This window comes from Cibotium barometz, chromosome 11 (genome assembly GCF_041138505.1).
Source record: "Cibotium barometz isolate CiBa-2024 chromosome 11, ASM4113850v1, whole genome shotgun sequence".
Taxonomy (NCBI): domain Eukaryota; kingdom Viridiplantae; phylum Streptophyta; class Polypodiopsida; order Cyatheales; family Cibotiaceae; genus Cibotium; species Cibotium barometz.
The window spans coordinates 55,591,889-55,600,143 of NC_141056.1; the positions used below are offsets into that span (position 1 = coordinate 55,591,889).

At 40.5% G+C, this 8,255-nt stretch overlaps 1 pseudogene; it reads left to right on the top strand.

Annotated features, from left to right (window-relative positions):
• The first annotated feature begins 5,776 nt into the window (after positions 1-5,776).
• LOC147634351 (uncharacterized) lies at positions 5,777-7,288 on the top strand (annotated as a pseudogene).
• Positions 7,289-8,255: the final 967 nt, after the last annotated feature.

An 8,255-nucleotide genomic window follows, 5' to 3' on the forward strand; every position in this document is an offset into this window, starting at 1 on the left:
TTAATAATACGTTTCTTTTTATTATTTTATGACATTAAAACCTCACTTTATAGACTATCTCGATAGCTTGTTAATGTTCTTCTCGGGGGGGTCACTATATGTAAATTCTCTATATCACGTGCGTTCAAGGCCTATTTAAAAAGTCCCTTATCTGTGAATTTTTGAGTGAATATAATATATCCTTTCCTATTAAAATCTGTAATTTTTTTTAAAAATACAATAAATAAATCCCCTCTGTAAATATATTTCTGTAAGTTTTAAATATTTAAAATGTCCTTCTGTTGAACCCACGTGATACTTACATATTTATACGAGTGACCCCCCTGAGATGTTTTTGCACACTCTTTAGCCCTATTCACATTAGCTCTTTATCGATATCTCCTCGTGCAACTTAAATGTTTGTGCTGTGATGATAAACTACTTTGCATCCAATGAGCTCGCCACATGGCTATACTTGCTCATCCACATGACTCGTGACACATTGCAATTATAGCCCATAGCATATGTCTTGTTCTTAGAGGAGGACAAACATGTCTTGATGCCTTACTTGGAGATTCATGTTCTTGCTATAGAGCAAGATTATTGGCCACCTTTGTGGCCTCCAAGGTGTCGCAAAAGCGAGCCCTTTCCTACTCCCTATAATGTTGTCACCATAACTAACACCATCCCATCAGGAAATTCGTCAACCTGAACCTCCAAGCATGGAAGTTATTCTTATCAAGCTTCTCAGCCCACAATTTGGGTTATCCCATCATTTGACATCTTGGTAAACACACAATTTTATCAGAAACAGCACTCTGGTTTTGTCCTGCACAAACTGCTATATTTTCTACAGCGGTACTGTAGTACTCTCAAATGTCACAAACTAGTGACTTCAATGTGCATACATACACCCAGTGGCAATTGTTGACCTCTTTGCAGTACCCACAGTGTCTGCACAGTCAATCTGTCTTCCTGCAGTTCTTAAAACAGAGTTCTGCAGAGAATCGATGACTTACTCGCAGTGTCGAAATCGCCTTCTTTCTAAAAAACGGAGGTCCAGACGCGCGCGAAACGCGTTTTCGGCATAGAAAATGTCATCCAATAGGACAGTATAGTTGCCCTATAGCTTTACTCCTGCGAAGAAAGCTCCTCAATCAGATCGTTTGCCGGTGCCTCCCGTAGAGCTTTCGACAAGGTTGTAGTCACCAACACAAATAGGGAAGAGTAGTTGAACTCTTACCCTCGTATCGCTTCCTGTGGTTCTCTTACTTGCAGCTTAGCCCTTAGCACGAACCAGGCTCTGATACCATGAAAAGATGCAGGGGGAAAGAGAACTTGAGCTCTTGCAAGCACACACACACTCACAAAACCCTAATAGTAAACACACAAGGTGAGAGGCTAAAAATCTTCTTCTTCTTCACTCAACACTCAAACACACCATATACAAAGATAAGAGTACACACAATATGAAAGGTACTCAACCAATACATACAAGGGTTCTCTATAGTGTGAACCCGACTAAATGAGCTGGCGCTATAACTATGCCAGTCTCTAGAATGGCAGTTATAGTGTGAACCCGACTAAATGAGCTGGCGCTATAACTATGCCAGTCTCTAGAATGGCTGTCACACAGCCTGTCATCCCACTGGCCGCATATCACCCATGATCTCACCAACCATGCCAGTGGTGTAAGTGTGGGGCCTATCCCCCAGGCGGGTCATCAGTGTCCACCGCCTCACTAGACGAGCTTGATATCTCAATACTAATCACCTCAATGCCCAAGAAATATCTGAGCTCCCCCAGATCCTTCATCTCAAACTTCTGTCTAAGCAAGATCTTTACATCAAAGATCTCTGCATCATGGTCCCCCGTTAATGATCAAGTCATCTACATAGATGACAACAAGCACAACCTCTCTATCACTGTGTCTCACATATAGCAAGAAATCTGCATTGGCTACATGAAAGCCAATAGTGACAAGATATTCAGAAATCTGCATTGGCTACATGAAAGCCAATAGTGACAAGATATTCAGAAATCTTGTCAGACCATGCTCTTGGTTCTTGTTTTAAGCCATATAAGGCTTTCTTCAACCTGCAAACATGCTCGGGGTGACTCACATCCTCATAACCAGGTGGCTGCAACATATACACCTCTTCCTGCAAATCCCCATGCAAGAATGCATTCTTTATATCCATCTGATGTAAAGACCATTGCTTTGACACAGCCACTGCTATCACAACTCTCACTGTTGCCATCTTGGCAACTCTGTTGAAAGTTTCCTCATAATCAATGCCATATGTCTGTGCATATCCTTTGGCTACTAATCTAGCCTTGTACCTGCTTATGCTTCCATGTTATGTTTTACTTTGTACACCCCATTAGGGCCAAAAACGTCTAAAAATGGGCTGTTTGTTAATCTAAAGATTAAGGAATGGTCCAATAGATATTTGCCACAAAAGTATGGCATTCTTGTCTCCTCTATCTTGGGTCTTGGAGAACTATTTTCACGGAGAACGGCGAAAAATCGCTATCTTTTGGCGGACACCGCTATTTTTGAGAGTTCTGGACGACTAAACATAAAAGTTTGGACCCACCGTACCAGACGTGAGCTCTATATTTTATTTCAAAAAAAATCAAAGAAGATACGAAATCTTTATTTCAAATTTTGAAAATAACGTCATTTATGACATGACAAGTCAGTCTCGAACGTCTACACATTCACATTCTCTCTCTCTCTCTTTGTAGAATTTTTGCGGCTTTTCTCTGTTTCTAAGTTCCCATGGCAAACTCTGCACATCATCCATCTCATAGTATCACTTCTTGTGTTTTTAATAATATCAGGAAGGACTTTGGAAACCTATTTCTTTTCAAATAAATGACTGGGCAACTATGCTTCCTTCTTGTAAAGGTGCACATAAAGTGAAAAGAATCAAGCGAGATGCAGTTAAAAATCACTGGAAAGGAAAAATTCTTGCCTTCAAAGTTCAACATGTGTACATGGCCAAAGATATGATGCTTAATCCAAATGAGCATCACATGTTACAATCTTATTGTAAGAAATATTATTTTCAAAGACAATATGAAAATATCTCATATTTTCTTTTGATGTAAGTGTTTATGGTTTTTCTTTCAGTTATCTTTCCATCGACAGCTATGGAGTGACAACCTATTGAAAGTCTGAGTGGAACCTTCAATGCAATTCACAAAGGAATTGCAGATGTTTTGTATGCTGATAAACCACCATCTTTTTTCAAATCGATGGATTTGTTTGTCTATTTTGCAGAATATATGGTTCCATCAAGAGAAGGTGAGAAAGGACAACTTCGTGAAGTGCCTGTTTCTACCATCAACTCGCTAGATTGGAAATCTCCAGACTCACTTACTTTATCGAGCTTCAAATTCAAAATCAAAGAAGACATTTTGAAAGCTATGTCTCCGGGTAGAATATCAAGAAGGATAAAGGTTCAATGGTTCTTACCTTTACATGTCTTTGTGGCATGTTTCAAAACCATGGATTTACAACGATCAAAGACAATGTGGCTCAACAGAAGACTTTCTATGGCTGAACTCGACATTGTGCTTGGAGAAGGATGGAGAACCAAAGAAACTTACCACATTGGTGACAATATTAGTTGCAGAATAAGCCCCAATTCTCTGTCAATTTCATATCAATTATGTCGTCAATCATTAGTTTTAGGTTATGATTATAGAAGATGGAGAAGCAAGCTAGGTTTCTGGGTATCCCTAGATTCAGAAGAGAACTGAGCCTAGAGAACTTATAGTTATAGCTAATTGGATGCTGAAAGATGTCAGAGAGTCACTTGAGTTTCTTGATGAAACATCCTCTGAATATAAATTTAAAGTAGATGGAATTGTTGTAAGCAAAAGGATGGAGAATGTAACATCTTGTATCACATGTCTTCCACCCAAAAGAGTTGTATTTGAGCCAAATGCAAGATCATGAAATTGTAATCACAATACTTTTCAAATAAAGATTTTGTTTTGATCTTGTTGTCTTACTCAATATGCTGGTACTTATGACATTTTTTACTGCAAAATCATCATCAAAGATTTTTCTCAGTTGAGGAGTACATCTATTTGACACAAACTGGCTGCTTCATTACAAAGTAAAAATAAACAATTTTTTACATAAATGAGGCTAGAAATGAACATTAATCAAAATCCATCTTCCTCTTTACATTCGAGGACCCAGGAGCTTCAGAGTCCCTCTTTCCTTTTTGTTTGCTGAATCCAGGTGAAAAGAAAGGCTCACTAGCCTTCTTTGTTGAACTTGGCCTTGGGGGGGTTGCTGGCTTAGGAGACTCGACAGGGGGCTGTGAAGAGTCTTCAGGGTGCTCTCTTGATAAAACCTTGGGGGCTTCTGAGAACTGTGGCTCTTCAAAAGGCTTGGGAGATTTTTTAGGTGATAATTTGGGAGACTTGGAAGATGATTTTGGAGGCATGGGTGTTGGCATAGGAGGCTTCGGTGATTGAGCATGCGATACAGAAGGCTTTTAGATTAAAAAAACAGACTTTTTTAAGTTGTAAAAATGATATCCAAAACGACGCGATAGATGTGGCTCGGACTTTGACTGAGTGGTTGTATCGTGTCGTGTAGGAGGATTGCTTTTTGCGCTGTAGAATTCGCAGAGAAGGTGATTTTGATAGCCAAAACGAGACGTGAAGGCGGCCAATGTTCTGTTGACGGAGGAACTTGAGCCGAAATTGAGCGATTTTGGGCTAGCCCGCCTGATACGACACGATGAGATGGTGAGCACGTGTCGTATCAGGCAAAGCCGCATGTGTTCCCGCAGCAAAGATGAGCAGGACTGACAATGTCTCCGAAAACTTCAGAAGCTTGTAGTAGCCTTGCGGCCTGTGTCTACCCATGCCTACACCCCTAGATGTCAATGTCCACCCGCCAGCTACACCGGCGCTCCTTACGTGTCCCCCATGCTTCGCAGTCAACAACCAGCACCAAAGTGCCATCGTGAGCGCCGGGCAGCCTTTAATAGGATGCATGTCACTAGTGACTATAGCGGCCGCGCCACTAAATTTGCCTCTAAACTTTATTGGTTTCGTCGGAATTTTGTCTTGTTTTGCCAATAACCATAGTCATTGTAAATTACTAAACTCTTACATACTCTTACATACTTCTTGCTCTGTTTAATTCTCAGAGGTGAATATTGTATCCGAAACGACGCGATGGAGGAGCCTTAGACTTTGACTGAAAGGGCGTTATCGCGCCGTGAAGGAGATGAGCTTGCCGGAACGACGCGATAGTGGAGGGTCAGAGGATGTGGGAATAGCCCTATCGCGTCGTGAAGGAGAATTGGACTTTGACTGAAGGGGCGTTAGAGCGCCGTGAAGGAGATGAGCTAGCCGGAACGATGCGATAGTCGAGGGTCAGAGGATGTGGGAAGACGGTCATTTTTTGACCTCATCTTTTTTATACCCCAATGTAATCAGCGCGACGGGATGAAATATTTTCTACCCAAGTTTCTTAACTGACAGGTACAATACGCGAGAGGAGGCCCTTGCATTTGTTCCAAAGACCTCGTTTTGCTCCATTCAGGTGCTTCACTTCTTTCCCTCAGCTTATCCAACACGACGCGATAGGAGGCCCTCCGAGGTGTTCCAAAGCCCTTGTATCGCGCCGTATTGGTAAGTGCTTCTTGAACCTCTAAACAACCTAGAGGCTTGAATTAAGACGTTGAATTGGTTCTAAGGCAGGTTTTCCACTATGTTTTGGTGCTTCTATTCCATTTCTTTTGCAGATTGAACCGAAGATATGAGTACTAATCTTGAGGGAAGAGAACAAATTTTCGATGACCCAAGTGAAAGGTTGCTGGAGGCCGTTTTGGAGGTTGGTGGACACATGCAAGTCTACTCAGAGGCATTGAAAATTTTCAATCCCAAATTTGTCCTTGGTGAAATCTTGGATAAACTTAGAGAGTTTATTTCAGATGAATTAAAGGAATTTGAGGATGCAGTTCTTGGTCGGTGTTTGATTCTAGAAGGAAAAGATTACATTCATCTCACTGATTTCACTCAAAATTCTCTTGAAAAAAATAAAGTTTTAAGAAGGTTTGGCAGGTTTTCAAAGAAGTCCAATGTTCTAATCCCAGAATCCATATCCTGTCAACTCCATGTTAAAAGTTGCAACCTTGTTTCAAAGGACATTGATTTTCTTTTCTTTCTTTTTCTCAAAGATGAGAAAAGTGCTCAAGTTCCAGGTGAAGATGTTCCATCCAAGGATGAATTAAACTTGAATGTCTCCACTGTTTTGAACATAGAGAAATCTGAGACCTTGGAGATGCAAAAAAATTATTTTGCTTCAGAGGAAAAAGAAAGTGCAGGTTTGGATGTTGCAGAGTTTAAAGCAAGCACCCTCATCCCTGAACCCATTGAAGATGTGGAGGTGTCTGAGGCCTCCCTTACTATACCAAGCCTCCCCTCCTTTCTTATTAATGACAAAGATTTCATCCCTCTTCATCAGATTCAATTTCTTCTCAATATAAGGGAGGACTAGTGTATTGCAGCTATAGCTAAGGCTTCTGAGGTTGCCTTGGACTTTATTGACACAGAGGAAGAGTCCAAGGAGGAGTTTTTATCTCTTGATCTCCAGACTTCAAATGATTCTTTTGTTACTGCTCCTGATGCACTTGCTGTTTGCATGAAGAGAGTTGAGGAGGAAGCACCTTCTTTGAAGGATGAGGATTTTGAAAACAGGCTCCAGGAGCTTGGTATTCAATCTTTTGGGAGAGATATCAAGCTGAGAGATTTAGAAGAAGAGGTTGCAAAGAAGGAAAAATTTGGTTTATTCAACCTCGCACAGGAGAAGGTTGTTGTTGCAGATGATGAATTGCAGAAGGTTGTTTCATTAATGACCCTTGATATTTTTTCTGTCTTTTAAAGCTTTTTTTAATCAATTATTTTTTTTCTGTAGCTTGAACTTCTTGACAGTGATAATTTTCTTGGAAGAGCCAAAGGTTCACGAGGAAAGGCAACAGAAGGAACCTTTAAGAAAGATTCATCCTCTCTTTTGCACTATCTTCCTTTGTTGGACAAGGCAACCTTTTGTGCCTTTCATAGTCAATATTCTGAAGAGCCTGAGCTACCTTTATTTGCACTAAAGGTATTGTCAAGGTTTCTTGGTTACACACCCCTTCAAATAAATGCTAACAAGATATTGGTTCTTGAGAGAGCTGCTGCCCTTAGGATTTTTGGTTATGCTGCAGGCTTTAATGCCTCTAGAGCAGGTTACTTTCTTTGCTGTGCTAGCTATGCTGCTGCAGAGTAAGCAAGCCTTAAACTATAACCCAGTAAGCCATTAACCCCATCTCCAACAAATCTCATCAAATCATGAGGAGTATGAAAAAAAGGATACCTTCCAGTTTCAGGGTCTGGTGGATATAAACTTCCCTTCCGAAGTCGTTAAACTTCATTGAAATCTGTCAACGGCCTTTGAAAAGAACTTCGTGTAGTCGCATACTCTTTATTGAAACTTAATACTCTTTATTAAGTTTGATAAAAGATGGAATAAGCATAAAAAGTTAGTAGAGAAAGCTCGTGAAGAACAGAGCCATATCCGAGAGTGACAAAAAAAGGGAGAGAATGGCAAAGAAACAGTGAGAGAGGGGCGGCAAAAATTCAAAAATAAGAATCGTGGTCATGTCGGCATTAACTATTCCGAGAATCGTGAAATTGTTTTTTTAATTTTAAAAGGTATGTACTTGAATGTGCTTTAAATAACTTGAATGTGCTTTTATTTAGGAAAATCGCTAAATTTGGAGTCGTTTTGATCATCAACGGCTCCGCTAATTAGCAAATTAATCACTTCCTTACACAGCCCTTTTTGAGTCGTTTTTGGCCCTAATGACTTGCATCCACCAATGGCTTTCTTGCCTTCAGGCAATTGCACTAAGTCCCAAGATTCATTTCCATATAGTACATTCATCTCCTCATCCATAGCTTTCTCCCAACACACACTTCCAACAGCCTCATCAATGCATGTGGACTCGACAACCTACACAACTTTTGCCATGTATGCATAGTGATGTGCTACATAACCATCATAGGTAAACCTCTACACAAGATTCTTCACTCTCCTAGATCTTCGCAGCTTTGCATTCATAGCTTCCATAGCCTTCTTTACACCAGGTGTTCTCATTGATGGTATCCCAAGATCCTCATCAAGGTTCGTCTCTGAGCCACTAGACTCTCCATCAACATGAGAATGCCCTGCAGAAATGTCAGGCATGCTAAGG